This window comes from Camelina sativa, chromosome 15 (assembly GCF_000633955.1).
Source record: "Camelina sativa cultivar DH55 chromosome 15, Cs, whole genome shotgun sequence".
Classification (NCBI taxonomy): Eukaryota; Viridiplantae; Streptophyta; class Magnoliopsida; order Brassicales; family Brassicaceae; genus Camelina; species Camelina sativa.
The window spans coordinates 21,212,106-21,224,192 of NC_025699.1; the positions used below are offsets into that span (position 1 = coordinate 21,212,106).

At 39.2% G+C, this 12,087-nt stretch overlaps 1 pseudogene; it reads left to right on the forward strand.

Annotated features, from left to right (window-relative positions):
* The window catches only part of LOC109129139, a 2,541-nt pseudogene continuing 1,343 nt past the window's right edge, over positions 10,890 to 12,087 (forward strand).

The following is a 12,087-nucleotide window of genomic DNA, read 5'->3' on the forward strand; positions in this document are numbered from 1 at the left end:
GGTGAAAATGGATAGAAAAAGATGCAAAAGATGTGAATAAACCAAGGAAAAACATGGTAAAATATATGAACATCAGAGCCCAACCCAAGAGATAGTAGAGGAGTGAGGGAGAATGGCAAGAGGTTGACACTTTTGCAAAGATGGGGCAAGTGGAATGGGAAGAGTTTGATAAATTTAATAAGAAGGTGGGAAACATGGCTAAGTCCATCAAGGGCTTAAAGAAGGAAATTGCTGAGCTAAAGAGTGGAAACTCATCTCCAAGCCATTCAAGCCCTTTCAGAAGAATTAGCTCAACTAGAGCACTTTCAAGAGTTACAAACCCTTTGGAACCAGCTAGGGCTTCGATGTATGAGCCAAATCAGAGGAAGAGGAGCTCAAGTACCCGAGAACATCAGTCTTCGAGGCACTCGACCGGGTCACTCGAGCACCCACTCGACCGAGCACACCCGACGTACTCGACCGAGCACCTTCCCAGATCACCCTATGGCTTCCCACCTCCAGCTGCTTATCCAGGTTATCCAAGTTACCCTCCCATCCCACCTCAATACTACATGGATCCAGCTCTCTACCAGCATTTTTGCCAGCAGCAAGGTCAACATTTTGACACTCGCGGTCCAGCTCGACCCCCCCACTCGGACACGCACTCGACCGAGTCATGGTCGATCGCCATCGTCGAGCTGCCCCAAAGTCCATCTCCAAGTCACGAACAAGACCCCAACTACTCCTATGACAACATGCAGATGGATGTGGACAACTTCTTCCACAATTCCTAAGGTACCAACATCACCTTACCTTGTAAATACCATTGCATTTGACATTGTGTTTTGTTTTGTTTTTAGTCTTGAATCATCTTACAAATTTCTTTCACACAGAGGACTGTGTGATTTAAGTTTGGGGGAGGGTTTGAGATAGCATTTGATGTTCTTATTTCAAATTTTTTATCATCATCATGTTAGCACTTGCATAAGCATCTAAGGCATAGAAAAACCATAAAAATTTGAAAAATTTTGAAAAAATCTTCATAAAAAAATAGTGTTCATGTAGTTTGCATTGCATATTAGGATCTTGTTTAGCATGTTTCATGTAGGATTGTATAATATTTGCATTAGGGATCTATGATGAGTATTTCCTTGTTAGCTAGCTTATTCACTAGACTAGGATCAATGCCCAAGTTAATAGTACTTTGATGCTAGTTGAATAGTTAGAAGAATAAGATTGAACCAAGCCTTGAATTCTTGCATTGCATTTGGTCTAAATTGAAGCATGTTGTGATTTGAAACCATTTCCTACTTATAAGAACCTAATATTGACTTATAATTATCAATGTGTGCATTGCTTTAAACTCATGGATACCATATACATATTTGGATCATCTTTCTCCTTTTTACCACTCTTGTTGATCCAAGTAGCTGATTAAATCATTAAGATCAGTTCCCCTACCCCTAAACCAAACCTTCTTTCAAGCCTTGTTTATTCTTGAGTGTGTGAGGCCTATTTTTGGGATTGAGCTTGGTAGAAAGTGTTAGGTTTGAACTGACAAGAGTAAGACCTTGTGTAGTTCTAGTTTGCATTTTTCAAACTAGATAGGACTAGGTGGTTCACTTGTTGGGTTTGGGACTTGGCTGTTATAAAAAGAAAAGAAAGAAAAGAGAAAGAAAAAGAGAAGAGTCTTTAAGAGGAGAATGTGTTTAAGCAAAGTCTAGTGAAAGGATGGGAAGTAAAGATTATTGAAAATGGTTCTAGCTTAAGAAAGAAAGAAAGAGAAAAAAAGAAAAGTCTAGCAAAAAGCTTGTATGTATTAAGAATAAGAAGAAAAGAGAACCATAGCAAATAAGTAAGAATCCCCCATCCCACTAGATAGATCAAATAAGAAACCTCTCCTAAGACTTGAAAACCAAAAAAAAAGAGAAAAGGGTGAAAGAGAAAAGTAGAAGTAAAGGGTAGCACTAGGATCATTTGGGTTTAGATTGCTAGGATAAACACTTTGGGTACCTTTGGGTAGACAAGGTTTTGTTCATGTATGTGTCTAAGTGTTCTTACTTTTAGCATTCTTCTATAAAGCTCAATCCATTTTCATGAGAGAACCTTGATATTGACAAGCCCCACTCTAAAAAGAGACCATCATTGTCTCAAAACCCTTTATTACCAAGCCAAATGAGTTTAAGCTTTGCATAGAATTGATTCATGTTCTTGATTAATGAATCTTAAAGGAAATGGTTGACTTGAATGCGTGTGGATAACTAAGGCTCAATTCAATAAAGGTTGTGATATGCTTGTCTAAAATTTTTAAGTACAGCTCATTCACCTTGCATCATAGTATTAGTAACTTGGACATTGATTCTAGATGGTCTATTTGCAAGCTTTAGGAGTTGAGATCCCACTTTCAAACCTCACTTACCTTCTTATGCCTTGCTTATTTGCTTGAGGGCAAACAAAGACTAAGTTTGGGGGTGTTGATGTTCATATATATTACATTGTTTTCCCTTAGTATATTCACATCTTTTGCATATTTTGCTATCCATTTTAACCATTATTTCATAGCTTTAGGACCAATCATGCATTAGAGTTTAGTTGCATTGCATTTGCATCTTTTCATGCATAAACAGGTGCTTTTGGAGCTTAAGGAGCATGGAAGCAATGCTGAGGAGAAGTGAGCCAATCATGAAGGAAAAGCAAGAGAGTTAAGGCTGAAAAACCAAGGTCCAGAGTCCAACTCGACCGCACACTCGACCAGACACTCGACCGTGTGGTGAGGAGGACTCGACCGTGTGGTGAGGAGGACTCGACCGAGTGGAGAATGCACGAGAGAAGTGATGTTCATATATTTTACCATGTTTTCCCTTAGTTTATTCACATCTTTTGCATCTTCTGTTAGCCATTTTCACCATTATTTTGTAGCTTTAGGACTAATCATGCATTAGAGTTTAGTTGCATTGCATTTGCATTTTTTCATGCATAAAAAGGTGATTATGGAGCTTAAGGAGCATGGAAGCAATGCTGAGGAGAAGTGAAGCAATCATGAAGGGAAAGCAAGGGAGTTAAGGCTGAAGAACCAAGGTCCGGAGTCCAGCTCGACCAAGCACTCGACCGAGTGGGGAGATGGACTCGACCGAGTGGAGAGTGCACGAGAAAAGCCAGCTCGACCTGCCACTCGACCGAGCACAGGTCGAGTTGACCGTGCCGTTGACTACTTTGACTTTTTTCCATATTTAGGGCTTCCACTCCCCTTCCTATATAAAAGCTTTTTACCTGCAGCTACCAAAAGAGTCCAGCTTTTTAGATATTCTCTAAACCTAGTTTTTACCTTTTTTAGCTTTATTCCTTTTGCATTTTTATTTTTAGATCTTGTACTTTCTTAAGAAAGAAGACTAGATTCTTATATTTTGTTGGTTCTATAACTTTCAAGATATTGAGAATTTGAGTTTGATCCTTTCATCAGTATTAAAGATCTCTGTTTTATCTTTCTAATAATGCAAGTTTCAATAATTTCTGGGTTTTTGACTTGTTTAATCATGTATTGTTGTGAGTAGTCTTCCTAGGATCTCGAGAATGGTTAGGATGGACTGATCTTGTGGTTTGTGTGATTTGGTCAAGCTTGATTGTTGTAGATCTCTTCTAGGGTATATGATCTTAATGCTGATTCTATATCTGAGAGGGTAGAATCTGATTTCAAGCTTCTTAGCATCACATCAATGTTTAGGAAGCATAGATAAGGCTAGATCTAGAGCTTACCATTAGGCTTGCTAAGAGATTAGAGGTCTTGTTTGGTTTGAGATGTATTGCTTAATGCCTGCTTGTGTAGATTCTTTACTGTGTGAGAACAAGTCTAGAATTGCATAGGTTTGATTGTTTCTTGACCATGAGAGTGGGAGAAACTTGTCTTAGATTAATATGTCTAGAGGTTAGCTCAAAGTTTGCTTGAGATTTGTTGACCAAGTTAGATAACCACAATGATTAGTCCATCCCATGAATCCATCCTCAGGACCTTCTTTGTTTATTGAAATCTTAGTCTTAATCCTGTTGCTTGCTTGTTGTTTGATTGGATTTAGCATTACTCTGTTTTTATTGCATTGCTCTGTTTCTGCGTCTAGTCTAGCTCGACCACCCACTCGACCTACACTCGGTCGAGTGCTGCTCGAGTTCATCCCCAGAACTTTGTGTTTTATGATTTGTGATTGTCCTGTTTCATTCCTGTTTCATTCTAGTTGCATACATTTAGCTTTCAGTTCATTAATTGTCTTGCATTAGTTCATTAGTAGTAGTTTCTATTTCTGTTCTTGCATCATTACTGTTATAATCATTCTGTTTCATTTGCATTTAGTTCTTAGTTCTTGTAATTTACTTTCTGCATTTTACATTTTCATCTTAGGATTGTTAGTGACAAACAGTCTTTACACTTGGCTTGACTTAGATTGATATTCATATCTTAATTGTTCACAAACACTCATTTAGGATTGACACCTCTTATACTGCAACTGCATAAGGGGAATTGAAACACCCATCATTCCATATCTCACCATTGCATCCATTTTCCATTCATCATCATTCACACCCACAAAATATTCTTGTTTCAAGAAGCCAGCTCGACCTGCCACTCGACCGAGCACAGGTCAAGTTGACCGAGCCGTTGACTATTTTGTCTTTTAGTGTTTTTAGGGCTTCCACCTCATCTCCTATATTATATAAAGCCTTGTACCTTCAGCCACCAAGGTGTACAACCTTTTTAGAGAGTCAGAAACCTAGTTTTTACTTTTTAAGGAATTATTCCCTTTGTCTTTTTATTTTCTTAGATTTTGTACCCTTTTTAAGAAAACTCTTAGCATCTTCAATATTGTTGGTTCCATAACTTTCAATGTATTAAGAATTTGGGTTTGATTCCTTTTGCAACATTGTAGATCTTGTTCTTATCTTTCATTTGATGCAAGTATCGAGATTTTCTGGGTTTATGACTTTGATGTTCATCATGTGTTCATGTGAGTAGTGCTTAGGATCTTGAGGTGTGTTTGCTTTGGTCAAGCTTGATTGTGGTAGAATCTCTTCTAGGCTAGATGTTCTTAATACTAATCCTAAACTGAGAGGTTAGGGTTTGACTTTAGCATCACACCAATGTTTAAGGAGCATAGATAAGGCTAGTTCTATAGCTTACCATGAGGCTTGCTAAGAGATTAGAGGTCTTGTTTGGTATGAGATGTATTGCTTAATGCCTGCTTGTGTAGATTCTTTACTTTGTGAGTACAAGTCTAGAGATGCATAGGTTTGATTGATTCTTGCCATGAGAGTCAGTGTGCCGTGTGTGGCAGTCTTTTTAGTCATTGTGTGGTCTTTGTGACGGGCTTTTTAGCCAGAGTGTCTTTGTGACGGTCCTCTTTAGGACATTTGTTTGGCCTTGGTGGCGGTCCTCTTTAGGACATTTGTTTGGCCTTTGTGGCGGGCTGTTTAGCCAGAGTGTCTTTGTGACGGTCCTTCAGGACAAATGGTCTTTGTGACGGTCCTTTGAGACAGATGGTCTTTGTGATGGTCCTTCGGGACAGATGGTCTTTGACGGGCTTTTTAGCCAGAGTGTCTTTGTGACGGTCCTCTTTAGGACATTTGTTTGGCCTTGGTGGCGGTCCTCTTTAGGACATTTGTTTGGCCTTGGTGGCGGTCCTCTTTAGGACATTTGTTTGGCCTTGGTGGCGGTCCTCTTTAGGACATTTGTTTGGCCTTGGTGGCGGTCCTCTTTAGGACATTTGTTTGGCCTTGGTGGCGGTCCTCTTTAGGACATTTGTTTGGCCTTGGTGGCGGTCCTCTTTAGGACATTTGTTTGGCCTTGGTGGCGGTCCTCTTTAGGACATTTGTTTGGCCTTGGTGGCGGTCCTCTTTAGGACATTTGTTTGGCCTTGGTGGCGGTCCTCTTTAGGACATTTGTTTGGCCTTGGTGGCGGTCCTCTTTAGGACATTTGTTTGGCCTTGGTGGCGGTCCTCTTTAGGACATTTGTTTGGCCTTTGTGGCGGTCCTCTTTAGGACATTTTGTTGGCCTTTGTGGTGGCCCTTGTGGCATGTATATGATCCTTGTGTGGTCATGTGGTATTCCAGTGAGGGGATATGTGGTTGGTAGGACATTGAGATGTTTTACGCGAGCCACGGGAAGGAAACCTGGATAGGGATAGGACTCAGACGTGTTCAGAATCGTTTGCTCGCGACTCTTGGGGGACTTAGGTTCTCCTAGTACTGCCATATTCAGAGACTTTGTGACTTGGGAATATGGTTGGTATATCGACTTCGGATGACGATCCGGGGGGGGCGCTGTAGGGTGGGAACCCGAGAGACGAGTTGGATTTTCCTTTTATATTATGGCATGCGGGTCTAGGCCCGATGAGGAGCCAACATTATGGCATGCAGACTTAGGTCTGATGAGGAGCCAATATAAACTCAAGGTTTAGGCCTATGAGTAAAGGAAAGTCCAAAAGTCGAGAGCAAATGACACCTGGAGCGTGAGTCTATCACCTAGAGGTGACCTTTCGTGGATCAGTCGGAGGAGTGCGGGCCGTGGAGACGGTTGCACGGGAGTCCTTGGCTGATGGTTGTTCGAGATTTGAGGATGAATCTAGTTTGGTGGGGGAGAATTGTAACATCCTTGAACCAGAATCCCGGTTTGGGAGTTGCATCGGTCGATGCAGATGGTGCATCGGTCGATGCATGTTCAATTATGTGCGTTTTGACTTAAGTCAAACACTACGTTTTGGGTTAGGAAAACCCTTAGATGCGAGTTTTGTCTCATTCGTGGTTGTGTGGCCGTTTTTGAGAAAAGAGAAAGAGAGAAAAGTTGTTCTTGAGTGTTCTTGAGAATTCTGGGAGATTGGAGGCGTTCCTGTAGAGATCTGTAGCTGGGATCGTTGTAGGAGCTTCCTAGAGGCTTGTTCTTGTTTTTTCAGGTTCAAATTCTTCTGTGGCAAAGGTAAGTGCATGACCATGACTTATCTAAGCTAGAGATCTCTCTGATTTGCATGTTATGTGTTGTTAGGCTGGTTAGATTGTTATTTGGGACATTGAGAAGCTTTCTTGTGGCTTGGGATCGAGTTTCGTGGTTGCAGGAACAAAGATCCGGCGAGAAGCTTCGGAGGAATACGATGCTCGGCATTGCATCGGTCGATACACTTTGTGCGTCGGTCGATGCAGATGCGAGGACGGCACGTAAACTCTAGGGTTTTCGTGTTATGTCAAGCATGCGTCGGTCGATGCAAGTTAACCTTGCATCGGTCGACGCAACCTCCACCTGGTGTCGGTCGATGCATGTTGGTATCGGTCGATGGTCGATGCATATCTTGCATCGGTCGATGCAAGTTAACCTTGCATCGGTCGACGCAACCTCCACCTGGTGTCGGTCGATGTATGTTGGTATCGGTCAATGCAGAGTCCTGGTTTGTTATTGTTTATTGTTGTTTGATGGTTAGAAATGTCTCTATTGCTTGTGTGTATAGCCCAGTAGATGGGAGGATTGCCTTACTGAGTGTTTATAAAATACTCATGCATTGCAATATATGTTTGTGGTGCAGGTAAAGGCAAAGTGTGATCGTATAATCAAGGCAATGAAGAGGAGGATGTTCTAGGGACTCGGTTTTATGTTGTCTGGCATTGCTAGGTTGCTAGAGTTGGGTCATTAGAACATTGCTAGGTTGCTGGTTCTATGATTCCTGTTGTTTTGGATATTGATTATGTTGGAATATGGTTATATTTTATTATCGGATTATTATTAAATATTGGTTGGTTATTTCCGCTGTTGAATGTGTTTGTGGTTAGGTGGCTAGTGGGTATGGGACCACTTGTTGTAGTTTATTTTATTATATTCTATTTATTATTTATTATTTAAAAAAAAAAAGGGTCGGTCGTTTCAATATCACAACAAACAAGTCAAACAACCACAACCACCGGTGACTCCCCACTCGCCAACACAACAAACAAGTCAAACAACCACAACCAGCAGTGGCTCCATTCATCTTACAGCCAGCCGCAACAACAAAACAACCTTGAAGCTAAACTGGGGAAAATATCAGATACGAAAATCTTTAAGACCGTCCAATTTTCACCATTGAAACTCAACCCCTACATGTCCTGAAGCTACCAAGAAAGTTTCGTGATGATCAGGTCGAAGATGAATTTACGATCTCTCTTTGAATCCACATTGGTCCCAATTCGCGTCTGAAACCGAGAACCTCCAGAGACTGCATATAATGCTTAAAATATTAACTCAAATATTCTAACCATTATCTAGAAGTTTGTTCATACAGAGGCCAGCCCCTTTAGATTCCTCCTTCCATGCGTATTTCAGTAACACTCATGGGGCATGGTCACTGGAATAGCAGTGGATGAAGAACAGCTGAATTTACTCATGAATTTCATGAAAGTCTTTTTGAAAGCTTTGAGTGCTTTATCCCTTGCCTTGCTCCATTTATGAAGCTTGTTGATTCGATCATGAGATGCCTTAGTCCCCTTTGGCATTCTCAGCGCTGAGTACTTTTCAAAGTAGAACTGCTCTGGGCGATACTCTTCTATTTCCTCTTCCATCGGATCATTTCCCTCCTCATAAGCTCTCACACACTGTTCTGAAACGTCTGATTCATAGAGAGCGCATGTGTGAGTTGTGAACTCGATGTTCTCACCATTTAAGATAGTTGTCAGAAATACACATGGAAGGAGGAATCTTGAGGGGCTGGCCTGTGGCTTAGCATACAACTCCACAAAATGTTGTTACCTTTAGAATCGATCTGTTAGGTCGAACCCCTTTTCCACCAAGCCTTAACAGTTATGTCTCCATTGCCTTACACACCAAAGACAAGTTGCTCACCTTCTTCCTTCACAAGCGATCAAGCTCTCTCTTTCTCTCTATAACAACACGAACAACAAACAACCAAAAGAGAAGAGAGACTTCGACTTAGAGCATCTCCATCAATGGTCATTAGCAACATTGCTTAAAAATTAATTTTATTATAAATTTGAAAGAAGTTAGATTAAGAACTTCTTAATAAACTGTAAAATTTCATGAGGTCCGTTGATAGTTGTTAAACTTTGGGTCTTAATTCAATTTTTTTGTTCTTGATTAAAAGAGATTTGTTTGCTTGATTCTGATTTTTCTTGTTCTTCACATAAGCTCCAATGCACTTGCATCCAACCATAAATAGCTTAAATGAATTCCCAGCAGAATCGCGTGTCTCGCATTCTTGAAAGATCTTCATTTATTCAAACCGCAGGCCATTCTTTACGGATGTCAAAGGTGTAGTTGATCTCCAAGTAGCACTTATTATCATCATCAAGAAACTGAAACAAGATTTTAAAGTTAGTTTAAAAACCAACATCAAAGAAGAGAATATCAAAGAGTTTGATGATGAAGGTCTTAATCTAATCATAGAATTTGATGATGAAGGTCTTAATCTAAACCTTGCTAACCCACTCTCGTGGTAGAAATCAAAATTAATCACTCTTTTACCCTACTTTCGTCAGAGAAACATAATCAAGTATATATTAAAATCCAATTCATTATTGTCAATAAACTCCTTACACATCTAATCCCTTAAGATTAGTGAGTAAATCTCTGTCATTAGCTAATTCAGACATTTCATTGAGCATCTCTCGGTGTGGAAGTGTCTACAATCTAATCCCAACCTCTCGATTCGAAACTAGCATTTAAATTGCTTAAGGATTTGAATCTTGCTAGTTTGTAATTGTTGGTTTGATGTGGAGAAACCACACATACGTGACAATACGTAGCATTGTAAGAAGAAACTCGAATATTCAAGGACCAACTGTGATACATGATCCATTTGACATTATTGGTACAAAAGAAAGCTTCGTTCTAAGAGCCTCAAACTCATCACTTTTTCTCTCAACACTCGTCAACCATATCGCTAGACACCGGTCGATCAACTCCTTACCATAAGACCAAGCTGAGTTTCCTTTAAGAATCCTTGCCCTATCGAACCGTAAGATATTGGAGAGGTTTGAATCAAATGATTGGTCAGAGAATGCTCTTATGGTTGCTTTAATGGCTTTGCACCATAAAGGACGTCCAACGTTCAAGAATTCCTGCAGTGCCTGCTGGGAATGTCCTGAAATCACTTTTACTTACTTTTGTATAGTCAAGATTTGAAAGTTATACAATATTAGATGATTATAATCAGGGGCAGACATACGCTTTAGTTTGTGTGGCACATGCCACATGCTAAATCCTGGAAAAAAAATTTTTACATGAGATTTAGTTATCATAGTTCAGAAAATAATAACACTTAATTATTGTGCCACATGCTAAAGTCTAACGGAAGCTCTTTCTATAATATAAACTAAAACTAAAAGTAAATTGTATCATAATTTATGCTATACATATATTAAGGCAATATAGGTTAAGCCCAACTATTTTAAAATTACTAATGATTCAAGCCCAACTAACTAAAAGTCTAAAACTCAAAGTCTATAAACTTTTTTTTTATCGGGACTTATATCTAGTTTTCATGAGTTCATCGACAGCAATTCAACTGCATCATAGAGAGAGAAAAGTCTTCTGCTTCTATTTTTGACTGGTTCCAGTATTATTTTTGTCTTCGGTTATTTTTTATCAAACAGCATATAACAACAGTAAGTAATTGATGCAAAACTTGTGACAAAATTCTGTTTACGTGTTATAGCATATAAACTTGTCTATTGATTTTCTTCTTATTCTAGATAAATTGATAGTCTCATTCAATTGCTTTAAATATATATTGATGAATTCATGCTATGTTTTTTATTAGGTGATCTATGGAAAAATATTTTCCAAAAAAACCAACAAGTACATCTCATTCTCATGATGATTTGGAGAATTTACCCGTGGACCCTGCAGATAGGAAACGAATTGTGGAATATCACCCTAACCAAAGAGATGAGGTAAGACGCAAATATTTAGTTAAGGGTTCTCATCAACCTCGTGATCACAAATTTCCTAGAACACTAACTGGAGATAAATTGAGACGATTCAATCCAATTTGGTTTGATCTTTATGGTGATTGGCTGGAATATAGTGTGAAGATAGACAAGGCTTTTTGTTTGGTTTGCTACTTGTTTAGAGTTTACAAAAAATAAAGGTGGAAGTGATGAACTTGTAACAAGGGGATTTGATACATGGAAAAATCCAAAGAGATTGAGTGTTCATGTGGGAGAAGTGAATAGTTTTCACAATAATGCATTGAAAATGGCTGATAATTTGATGAGACAAGGTCAATCAATTGTTCATGCTTTTTATAAGCAGGATGATGCTGCAAAAAATGAATACTGAATCAGATTGAATGCTTCAATTGATGTTTGTAGATATTTATTATGGCAAGGATTACCTTTTCGAGGTCATGATGAGTCAGTAGAATCAGCTAAAAGGGGAAACATCATAGAGCTTGTGAAATATACTGCAGATCAAAATGAGCTTGTAAGGAAGGTTGTGTTGGAGAATGCTCCAAATAATAATCAGATGGTGTCTCACAAAATTCAGACTGATCTAGTGCATTGCTTTGCAGAGGAAGTTATTGAATCTATTATTCAAGAAGTTAATCACGATGTATTTTACTTGTTGGTGGATGAGTCTGCAGATGTTTCTACTAAGGAGCAAGTGGCAATGGTTTTTCGCTTCGTTGATAAAGATGGGATAGTAAAAGAAAGATTTTTGGTCTTATTCATGTTCAAGATACATCTTCTGCAACTCTGAAATGTGCTGTTGATTCATTGTTTGCAAAGCGGGGGTTGAGTATGAAAAAATTAAGGGGACAAGGTTACGATGGAGCAAGTAACATGAAAGGTGAGTTTAATGGGTTGAGATCTTTGATTTTAAGAGAAAATAGTACTGCATATTATGTACACTGTTTTGCTCACCAGCTTCAATTGGTCGTCGTGGCAGTTGCTAAAAAACATTTTGAAGTTGGTGATTTTTTTGATATGATTTCGGTTTTGTTAAATGTGGTTGGAGCATCTTGTAAGAGGAAAGATATGGTTCGAGAAGACCAACGAAGGATCATCGAAGAAGGAATTAGTCAAGGTGAAATTAAGACAGGAAAGGGACTGAATCAGGAGCTTTCATTTCAAAGACCTGGTAA